The sequence below is a fragment of the Rhinatrema bivittatum genome, chromosome 17 (genome assembly GCF_901001135.1).
Source record: "Rhinatrema bivittatum chromosome 17, aRhiBiv1.1, whole genome shotgun sequence".
Taxonomy (NCBI): Eukaryota; Metazoa; Chordata; class Amphibia; order Gymnophiona; family Rhinatrematidae; genus Rhinatrema; species Rhinatrema bivittatum.
The window spans coordinates 48,874,222-48,886,224 of record NC_042631.1 but is presented as its reverse complement, the minus strand read 5'-3'; the positions used below and the strand labels follow the sequence as shown (position 1 = coordinate 48,886,224).

The 12,003-nt window shown below is 45.1% G+C and overlaps 1 protein-coding gene across 2 annotated transcripts in view; it reads right to left on the bottom strand.

The window, feature by feature from the left end:
• The window catches only part of LOC115079390 (cadherin-related family member 5-like), a 208,628-nt gene that overhangs the window by 148,903 nt on the left and 47,722 nt on the right, over positions 1-12,003 (bottom strand). For both annotated transcript variants that reach the window (XR_003853278.1, XR_003853279.1), the window contains exon 4: positions 6,096-6,188. The gene's annotated coding sequence lies outside the window, so the exon portion shown is untranslated. The remainder of the gene's footprint in view (positions 1-6,095; positions 6,189-12,003) is intronic.

Below are 12,003 nucleotides of genomic sequence, written 5' to 3'. Positions count from 1 at the left end.
ATCAGGTCTGTTCCCTTTTTCCCAATCTAACAAGAGAAACCCGGGGACCCCTGTACACCATATCCAGTACAGCTCTGACTCCAGATAATTCAGCTGAGAATTTCCAAGAAACCCAATTAAGCTATTACTAATGGTTTTAGCAGGTTCCAAATCTGGGCAAAAATGTTATTTTGCTGCCCTTTCTATTTAATAGGACACATTTCATGGAAATCCTTTCACTTCTTGGTGCCATCAGAGAAGCAGCTTCCTTTGTGCTGCAGTGATGGAGCAGTCCTGAGACTTCCGTGAACAGCGGTGGTTGAGGATGATGGCCTGGAGGAGGTACAGAAGGGGAGTGAGAGCACTGGTCAGTCTTTACCTGTCCCATCTCCTCATTCCTTCCTGTTCCTCCTTTCTGCCAGTCTCACAGCCATTCATGCATTCCTCTCTACCTCCTGCTACTCTCGTTCTCTACTGCTGTCCTCTCATAGCAAGAAGAGGAGTGAGAGCAGCAGTCAGGAGGTGGTGGAAGGGATGAGGGCATGGATGGATATGAGACTGGCAGATGGAAAGAGGAAGAGAAGGAACACAGAGATAATCTAGAGAAGGAATAGGTAGAGACTGGATGAGGAGTAGGGAGACGCTCAAGACTGGAGGGAGGGAGAGTGTGAGTAGGTGAGTGACAGAAACAGGTGGGAGGAGGTGTGGGACAGACTGGAGTAGGAGCAGGTAGGGATGGCGAGCAGTAGGTGGGACTGAGAAGTGCAGTAGAGATGTGTGATGATGGCAGGCAGGAAGGAAATGAGAACAGTGTGTCAGGGAGGGAGAATAGAAAGTAGAGGTAGTGTAAGGAGAATGAGAGTAGAGCCAGGAGACGGTGCAGGAAGGAAGTGAAAATGGTGTGGGAAGAAGTGAGAGCAGTGAAGGAGGAGTGGGAGATAGGAAAATGTGAGATGGCAGGGAGAATGCAGGGTGGGAATGAGCCCATGGTGAGAGGTAATAGAAGGCAACACAGTCTAGTACTTCAAAAGTTAGTTACAAAGGCATGATGTCTGCTGCTGCTGGATTCATGCACTGAAACTCATTTACTCTTGTGCACACTACAGATGAAGTGTGTGCCAAAGTCAGGTGTAGAAAAAGAAAACCAAAGAAGAAAGATAATTCTGCACCCACTGCCTGTACTTGGGACCCAGTGCAATTGCCACTCTTACTTTCCCCTTTTCATCAGACATGCCTCACCCTTAAGAACAAAGAATATAAGAAGTTGCCATTACTGGGACAGGCCAAAGGTCCATCAAGCCCAGTATCCTATTTTCCAACAGTGGCCAATCCAGGTCCCAAATACCTGCCAGGATCCCAAAGGGTAGATAGATTCCTGTATACCCAGAGCATCAACCTGACCTACTTGTCATTCTTACATCATGTCCTCTATACCTCCAATCATATCCATCAAACTGTCCCTGTCATTTCTTATTCCATTTCCTCTATGTTCACAGTAATAACCTTCAACTTGTTCCCTTCTGATTTTGCAACTCCACGGTCTTCTATACCCACAGTAATGAAGCTCAACCTGCCCATCCTATCATTCCTCACTCCAGGTCTTCTACAGCCACAGTAATGAAGATCAACCTGCCCATCCTATCATTCCTCACTCCAGGTCTTCCTTATACACTGTAATGAATATCAACCTGCCTATCCTATCATCTCTCACTCCATGCCTTCTATACCCACAGTAATAAGGATCAACCTGCCTATCCTATCATCTCTCACTCCATGCCTTCTATACTCACAGTAATGAAGATCAACCTGTCTATCCTATCATCTCTCACTCCATGCCTTCTATACCCACAGTAATGAAGATCAACCTGCCCATCCTATCATTCCTCACTCCAGGTCTTCATTACCCACAGTGATGAAGATCAACCTGCCCATTCTATCATCTCTCGCACCATGCCTTCTATACCCACAATAAGGAAGATCAACCTGCCTATCCTATCATCTCTAACTCCATGCCTTCTATACCCACAGTAATGAAGATCAACCTGCCTATCCTATCATCTCTCACACATTGCCTTCGATACCCACAGTAATAAAGATCAACCTACCTATCCTATCATCTCTCACTCCATGCCTTCTACACCCACAGTAATGAAGATCAACCTGCCCATCCTATCATTCCTCACTCCAGGTCTTCCTTATACACAGTAATGAATATCAACCTGCCTATCCTATCATCTCTCACTCCATGCCTTCTATACCCACAGTAATGAAGATCAACCTGTCTATCCTATCATCTCTCACTCCATGCCTTCTATACCCACAGTAATGAAGATCAACCTGCCCATCCTATCATCCCTCACTCCAGGTCTTCCTTACCCACAGTGATGAAGATCAACCTACCTATCCTATCATCTCTCACTCCATACCTTCTATACCCACAGTAATGAAGATCAACCTGCCTATCCTTTCATCTCTCACTCCATGCCTTCTATACCCACAGTAATGAAGATCAACCTGACCATCCTATCATCCCTCACTCCAGGTCTTCCTTATACACTGTAATGAATATCAACTTGCCCATCCTATCATCTCTCACTCCATGCCTTCTATACCCACAGTAATGAAGATTAAACTGCCCATCCTATCATCTCTCACTCCATGCCTTCTATACCCACAGTAATGAAGATCAACCTGCCCATCCTATCATCTCTCACTCCATGCCTTCTATACCCACAGTAATGAAGATCAACCTGCCCATCCTATCATCTCTCACTCCATGCCTTCTATACCCACAGTAATGAAGATCAACCTGCCCATCCTATCATCCCTCACTCCAGGTCTTCCTTACTCACAGTAATGAAGATCAACTTGCCCATCTTATCATCTCTCACTCCATGCCTTCTATACCCTTAGTAATGAAGATCAACCTGCCTATCCTCTCATCTCTCACTCCAGGTCTTCTATATCCTTAGTAATGAAGATCAACCTGCCCATCCTATCATCCCTCACTCCAGGTCTTCATTACCCACAGTGATGAAGATCAACCTGCCCATCCTATCATCTCTTACTCCATGCCTTCTATATGCTTAGTAATGAAGATCAATCTGCCCATCCTATTATCTCTCACTCCAGGTCCTCTATATCCTTAGTAATGAAGATCAATCTGCCCATCCTATTATCTCTCACTCCAGGTCCTCTATATCCTTAGTAATGAAGATCAACCTGACCATCCTATCATTCCTCACTCCAGGTCTTCCTTATACACAGTAATGAAAATCAACCTGCCCATCCTATCATCTCTCACTCCATGCCTTCTATACCCACAGTAATAATCATTACCTGCCTCTCTTTATCATTTTTCACTGCATGTCCTGCCACCCTCAATCACAGCCCCCCATTTTCTCCTGCAGCTCAGGGATAGAATCTGCATCAAGAATAAGAAAATTCTGCAGCATATTTGTATACATTTGAATTATTTTGCATATAAAAAGGAAAATTTTCAAAGCTATTTACCTGTGTGAATAGCAATTTGTGCTAAAAACTAGCTGGTCTGAAAATTTGCATTCTTCAATCTGACTTATATGCATTATTCCACAAAACATTTTAGCTGCATTTAGAGAAGGCATCCCCAGGGGTGCATTTATTTTATTTATTTATTTATTTATTAGCTTTTATATATCGACATTCATGGGTACATCATGCCAGTTTACAATATAACTAAAGGAGGAAAATACAAAAAACCAGGGTGGGGGGAGGGGAGCAGATAGGAAGAGAGAAGGGGCGAGAGAAGAGAGGGAAAAACAGGAAGAGGAGAAAAGGAACAGTACCTGATGGAAAACAACAGAAGAACATAATATGTAACATTGCAAATTATACACTCAAAAAGGGACTGTGTATAACCTTATACACTGTGGATAACCTTATACACTATATATAAATTATTACACTCCAAAAGTATTATATACAATAATATACATTATCTTTTAACTAGTACACCCAGAAGACACTATATATGACATTACAAATTATATGTTCAGAAAGGCAACTATATATAGTCTAGCAGGGTTGCTATAGGGAAAGGTAGGGTTTAAGGACAGGGGAAGGGGGTATATAAAGGGGTATAAAAGGGTTGCTAAAGGGAAAGGTAGGGTTTAAGGACAGGGGAAGGGGGTATATAAGAGGTATAAAAGGGGGTATATAAGGAGGTGCAGAGATATGGGAGACAAATCAGTGCATGTATGATGGGGTGCATGTATGATGGGGGTGGATAATAGTGTGCGTAGCTTGTCTTTTCAAGTCTAGGTGCATTATTTCCCAATGGAAAAAGTGCCTGCAGAAAATGCAGGTCTTTGTTCCTGTGGGAAGTTTCAAAATGAAAGTAAGCATGCACTTTCTTTTTGGAAATAGGTGCAAAGTACTCTCAGACGTTGTTCCAGTAGAGACAGTTTGAAAATTGCCACCTAACCAATGTAAATTTATTTTGCATAATACGTTTTCCATTCTTTGTGTCTGATTAATTAATATTGTTCTTTTTGGGGGTATTATGGGTGAGAAATCTTAGGTATTGATGTGGGAGGAGTAGGAGATTACATGGATGGGAAGAGGAGAGGGAAGGATGAATGAGGATAGGAAGAGGAGAAGGAGGGAGAAACGGAGATGGGAGGAAGAGTGAGAGGAGAAGGAGGGAAGATTGGGGATGGGGGAAGAAGGAAGGAAAGGAGATTCTAGAATCCTGGGTGGGACCCAGAGAGGAGAGGGAGGTGTCCCTCCCCTGGTTGTAGCCTTTTTTCTGCCTCACATCCCTACCCCCATCCTCATTCCTTTTTTTATCCCTCCCAAGTCCTCTTTCCCTTTCTTTCCCCATCCCAGGGCCTTCTCTCTCATCGAATGAGCCAATGCAGATGAACACACGCAAAATCTCCTCCTGGCTTCCCTTTCCCTGATCCTCCAGCCTCTATTTCAGAAACATAGCCCAGCCCCTTTTTCACACACCTCTTAGCCCCCACATCCCCATCCACTCTTTCACACAACCACTTTGCACCCTCTTTGCCTCTCTGCTTCCCCTTCCCTCTCCCATGACAGGCAGAGGAAGAGACTAACAGTACCTGAGGCCATGTTTGAACCGTTACCACTTTCTTCCTCTTCCTGCCCTCTGATTAGTATGGAAGGGGGAGAATTGGCTGAGGGAGGGGAAAGGAATTACAAATGTCCCAATGGCTAGCCTCCGTCACCTCAACCTGGCTCTATCTCCATTCTCCCATTGTGATTCCTTGGCACCTAGCAAATCACAGCAAAAGCTCCAATTTTGTGGCCTTTCCTGAACCCATACAATGGTGGTAAACCAGGGGCGCTGCCCTTAGTAATCACATTAACCTTTTACTTTAATGAAGTGGTAGGAAAGGGGTAAGATTTTTTCTTTTGTTTAATGATGGTGCACCCACAAGTCCATCCTTGTCACTTAGGATTTCTAGCTCTTCATGAGTTAGATGGAAACAGAGAAACAATGAAGCACAGCAAAAGACGGCAGAGAAGAATCTTTAGATTGGCCAATTTCGTTCCTGGTTCAGTGCCGTAGACCCCAGCTGATCTGTGGCTTTCCCTTCATTTCTTTGCAGATAGGAAACCTCGAAGGTCAATATTCAGTGCTGTTTGTCCAGCTAAGATTGGACTTAACCGCTAAAACACTGGGACTGAGCCTGAGATAGCTCGATAACTGTTTATCTGGCTAAACGTTATCTGGTTAACTCAGAAGCAAGGTGGGACCTTCCGTGGAGGAGTCAGCTCTCCAGTTAAGTTAGCTGAATAAGCAGTGATTCTCAGCATTATCTGGCCAACAGAGCTGGGTAACTTTAGGACTGCTGTCATAAAAGTTAGCCAGATAAGTTTATCCGGCTAATTTGGGCCTCATTTACTTAGCATTTTCCCATAGACACAGAATGGGAGAAAAACCTTAGTAAATTAGGTCCTTTGTTAGCTGGCCAGTGTCTGAATATAGCCCTTTCTGTGTTTATCCCATGCGTTCCTGAGATAAAATCCAGCTTTAAACCCTTTATGTACAAATCTCCTTCCTCCCCTGCTACCCAGAGAAATTCATTAAGAACCAGAAAGAAACTCACCTCTGGAATATTGCGAATGATTTCCGTCTGGCTGAACTGTGGGGCTTCATCGTTCACATTTATAATTTCCACTATGACAGTGAAAGACTTTATCTGATGGGAAATGGATACAACCCAAGAGAAAAATCAACAACTGGATGTATTCACATGTATGCACAAAGGAGTTACAGTAACTGATCAGTTATAATATGATAGATTCAGTACACATGAGAGCCCAGAGAACAGGGGATCCAGAGCAGGAGAGGGCCTGGAACACAGCAGAATCAAAGCCAGGACATGATCTAGACCATCCCTAGCCTCAGAAGCCAAGTGGGCTGACAGAGCCTCAAGGGTGGTGGGATGGCAGTGAGGGTAGGACCTGGGAGTGTGGCTGATGGTTTCAGTTCTGCTGAATGCCACCCCTAAGGGAGAGAGCCAGCAGAGTAAGGGAGATGGAGAAAGGGCAGGGAGCGCATTGGCAATCTGTCATCTCTGTGGCAAGGCTTGGGTCCCAATCGATGCCAGCCTGCTCCAGTCCTTATGCTGTCTTCTTTTTTTTTTTTTGCCTCTCTCTCTTGAGAAGTATTTTTACATTTATGTTGATCTCAAGATTGACTTGTAACTTAGCTAGGTTTGTGTGTTAGTTAGTTTATGTTATTTTTAATTTTATTTTGGTATTTTTATTGTTGCCAAATTGTGAAACGTTTTGATCAATCACACATTGCTAAGAAGGTATAGAAATGTTTTAAATAAAATAAATAAATAAAATAAATAACCACCAAATAAGTGGAGAGCAGGACACAACAATGGCGAAATCCAAATAATGTAAGGGTGTGTCAGGACAAATAGATCATCTACAGGCACAAAATGTTGCAAACGTCGTGGCCCGATGGCTTCACTCTGCCTACCTTTCTTTTTCTGCGACTCCTCCTGCTCCCTGTGGACGTCTGGCTGCCGCGACGTCTGCTCGCCATCCTCTCCAGCATCCCCGGACTGGCTTGGACGCTGCCTCCCGCCATGCTCCTCAGGTACCTTAGGACAAGCGCACCGCACAGCTCTCACTCTTATTTCCTCTATGGCGCGAACCTCAGGGGCGTCCCCCTGTGATGATGTCACGCTGCCCGGATATTTAAGCCTGTTGTTTTTGCTAGCCTTTGAGTTAGCAAGGGGATTCCTACGGATGGGATTCGCTCTCCGTACTCAGCTACTCTGCCTCCAACTTCTATTTGGACTCTGCTGTTAACGAGGTACCCACTCCTCGGGGGCCTCTCTGCTTCTTTCAGGTCGCTATCAGGAACCGGTACTCGCTCCTCGAGGGCCCATGTTCCCTGACTCGCTGTCTGTGTCCATCTCCTCTTCTACTTGGAAGAATTCTCTACAGACACCATCAGTGAGTACTACTACCATCTACTCCTCAGAGCTGTTTCCCTGGAACCAGGTACTCGCTCATCAAGGGCCTGCCTCCGTTCCAGCACGAGTGCCATCTTCCATGGAGAACTGCTGCCACTGCTACCGGAGAAGCCGCTGTTCCAGCGCCCTGAGGAATACTAGCCCAGTCGGGCTCCATCTTCTACTCACTACCGCCACCTCTGGTGGCTTCATAAACTGTCTAATAAAAGATATAATCTGGGTTTGTGTGTCCGGAACTGAGCCTGACCACACCCTCCGTGGGTGTGGTCAGCTGCCACAGTATCCAAGGGTCCACCCAAACCCTACAAAACATAACACAAAGACCGCAGAAGACAAGAGGCAGTCTTTATTCACTCAGTGAAACGCCGACCAGCATTTTGAAACTGTGTTTCATTATCTGTCTGAGCAGCAACTTTAAAGTCCTGCACCTTTGACTACATTTATGAAGATTTGCTTTAATCATACTGGTGAAGATCGTTTCTGATCTCCTGCTCTGTCCCTCCCAATGCAGCCAGTGCGAAACACGGCCATGTCGGAGGTCCAACAGTGCTACTACAATTGGTTGCTGTATTGGTTTCATATGCAAGATATGCCTGCCTGATAACTACACTGAGTGAATAAAGACTGCCTCTTGTCTTCCCCAGTCTTTGTGCCTGCAGATGATCTATGGAACTTGTCCTGACACTCCCTTACTTTATTTGGATCCAGTTCTTATGCTGCCACCCACAAAACTATAGTGATCTAGGCGCCTACTAGTGCCTTGTGTATTGGTCATGCAATTTTCTAGAAGGCTATTTCTATGTGTAAAGCTTACATTTCCCCACAAAACTTCATTTGAAAATTATCCTCTGAGTCTACACCTTTAACAGGACTTAAGCTTTCAGCTTTCTTCCCAGGGGGTGCAGGAAACAGGAAGGGAGGGAATGAGCCTGGAGCAGACACAGAAAAGAGCATAAACTAGCCTCTTCCCTCCCGTTGTTTCCAGCCTCCCCTCCCCTAACAAGCAGCTGCGGGAAACAGGAGGGGAGGGATGAGCAGACCTGAGAATTCTCCGGATTTGGCCCGAAGACTCCAGAATTCTAAAAGAATTACTGGGTCTCTGGGCCAATACCGGAAATCTCCGGGTGCTGCAGCAAAACCAATCTGCTTGGACCCGGAAAGAAGAAAGGAACGTAATTGATCTTGCGCGGCTGAAAAAGAAGGAACTTGACAGTGATTTCCATCATCTCCGGACCTTTTTAACTCTTAACTTTGCTTCCTCATGACACCACCTGCTTCTGCACAGCCTGTTTCCTGTATCCAGCCACTTGCCCACCCCATCCTGTTTGCCTTGGCCAATTGGCATTGAGATTTCCTGCCCGTGATCAAACGAGGAGTAGGAAACGGGCAGCATCCACTTCCGTAGCACAGGAGGAGAAGGAAGAGGCTGCTGCTGCTCCAGGAGCTTTCAATGTTTCTATGTTTCTATGTAGAGTCTGCTGTTGCTAGGGTGTTTTGAAAGGGGGGAGAGAGAATGAATGAGCATGTCTGTGAGAGTGAGTGAGTGTGTATTTGTGTAGGAAGAAGAGATTTGAGAGTGTATGTAGGTGAGTAGGAGAGAGCTGAGTGCAAGTGAGCATGGGCGTGAAAGTGAGTGGGGATGTGGGCATGGAAGAAGGAGAGATGTGAGTGAGTGAGTGTGTGTTGGTGGGAGAATGGCAGAAGTAAAGGTGTAAATGGACATGTGAGAATGTGAGAGAATGAGCAGTGAAAGTAAGTGGGAACATGTAAGAGTGTTTATGAGAGCAAATTTGTGAGCATCCGGTCCCACTGTGTAGTTGCCCCCCCCCCCCCCCCTGCTAATCCATGGTAATCTCAAGATGACTGGAGGTCAAAAGTTCCCAGGTATGGGGATGAGGCTGAAATTGATGGCAGAGCAAAGAATTCATTCTTGTCTGCAGATTTCTCCATCTAATTTGAGGTCCCTTAGTCTGTATTTGGTGAGTGTCTGTATGCGTTCTGAATGTGTGATGGAAGTGAAGTATTTGGCTAAGGAATTATTTGTAGCAGTCTGGCCTGCTCTGTTTTCCCAATAGAAAGTGCACTACATTTTAGGGAATTGCATTTGTTTGAAATGAATGTGCAAGCCAAACCAAAAAAGCCTATTTTTGGTTTATATTCTTTCAACCAAAATAAATCCCTCGTGCCTCTAAAAAAATTAAAAAAAAAAAAAAAGTTTGAATTATTGGTTCTGGCAAATTTTTGATTTTGTCAACATTTTCCCCATGGCTCCCCATGACCCTCTGCAACCCCCTCACCTGTTCCGTTGCTCTTCAAATGTGAAAGAACCAGACGTGATCACCAGTTTATCCTTCCCTACTGGTTCCATTTTAAAAATGAAGCTAGTCTCGCGGATGACTGGCACGAAGTTGTTTTATGGCTGTAAAGTATTACAGCTTCAAAGCACGGGGAAGATCACTTGAATACATGTGTGAGTGCTCTAACGAACACACATAGATGAGTTGCATCCGCAATCGCACAGGGTTGGTAACTTTAAAACAAGCAAGCGCACGCCCACATATGCTGGAATTTTAAATTGGCTGCCAAGTGCGCACTTATAATATAAAATACTCCTAGTGCATGCATGTGTGCCCCTAATTTTAAGCGATTATTAGCATATCTATGTGCGCACGAAATAACCAGTTCCACCACTTAGTCCACCAGTTTGCCCAGTCTTTCATCAAAGCCCCTCTGCACTCTTCCCAGTTTACCCAGACCCCTCACCCAGCCAGTTTTTGGTTCTAATGATATTTTTTTCAGACTTACATCTGAACAAGAGCAAAAGTAAATATATGCAGGCAACAGCCTGACGTGCGATGTGTTCACCGGATTTAAAATTGGGATTTCTGCATGTAAATGTTGGCCCTGTCCCGGAATACCTGCCCAGCACCTTTTTTCACGCGTCCTTTTGATTGTGCACACGCATATACACGCTGAAATAAGTTATTTAATGAAAAAGTTGTAAATATATAAACATATATATATATATCTATATATATATCTATATTCAATGCTAACGTAGTTTACTAATTAAAATTGACATATCCTAATGAATCCAGATGCATCAAAACCCTATTTTTTCTAAGTGTTTGTAGTTGCAGTTAATCATACAGAAATATTTCCTAGATGGCTTTAAATTTAAAGATTCAGAATTACAAATGATTCATAGTATTTATAGTTTCATAACCCAAGAAAGAGATCTAGGTGTCATAGTGGATAACACATTGAAATCGTTAGTTCAGTGTGCTGCGGCAGTCAAAAAAGCAAACAGAATGTTGGGAATTATTAGAAAGGGAATGGTGAATAAATCAGAAAATGTCATAATGCCTCTGTATAGTTCCATGATGAGACTGCACCTTGAATACTGTGTACAATTCTGGTTGCCGAATCTCAAAAAAATATAATTGCCATGGAGAAGGTACAGAGAAGGGCTACCAAAATGATAAAGGGGATGGAACAGCTCCCCCATAAGGAAAGACTAAAGAGGTTAGGACTTTTCAGTTTGGAGAAGAGACGGCTGAGGGGGGATATGATAGAGGTGTTTAAAATCATGAGAGGTCTAGAACGGATAGATGTGAATCGGTTATTTACTCTTTCGGATAATAGAAAGACTAGGGGGCCTTCCATTAAGTTAGCATGTGGCACATTTAAAACTACCGTATTTTTCGCTCCATAAGACGCACTTTTTTTCCCCCAAAGGTGGGGGGAAAATGTATGTGCGTCTTATGGAGCGAATATAAAAAAAAAACCAAACAAAAATCTAACAAACACCCCCCCCCCCCCGACTCCCCCAAGACCTGCCGACTTAATTTCCTACAACCCCCCCCCCCCCAAGACCTGACAAATTAATTTCCTGCAACCCCCCACCCTCCTGACCCCCCCAAGACCTGCCAAACGTCCCTGGTGGTCCAGCGGGGGTCCGGGAATGATCTCCTGGGCGTGGGCCGTCGGCTGCCAGTAAACAAAATGGCGCCGACGGCCCTATGCCCTCACTATGTCACTGAGACCGACCGCTGCTATTGGTCGGTCTCAGTGACATAGTGAGGGCATAGGGCCGTCGGCGCCATTTTGTTTGCTGGCAGCCGACGGCCCTATGCCCTCACTATGTCACTGAGACCGATCGCTGCTATTGGTCGGTCTCAGTGACATAGTGAGGGCATAGGGCCGTCGGCTGCCAGTAAACAAAATGGCGCCGACGGCCCTATGCCCTCACTATGTCACTGAGACCGACCGCTGCTATTGGTCGGTCTCAGTGACATAGTGAGGGCATAGGGCCGTCGGCGCCATTTTGTTTACTGGCAGCCGACGGCTCACGCCCAGGAGATCGTTCCCGGACCGCTCCTGGACCCCCGCTGGACCACCAGGGACGTTTGGCAGGTCTTGGGGGGGTCAGGAGGGTGGGGGGTTGCAGGAAATTAATTCGGCAGGTCTTGGGGGGGTCAGGAGGGTGGGGGGTTGCAGGAAATTAATTCGGCAGGTC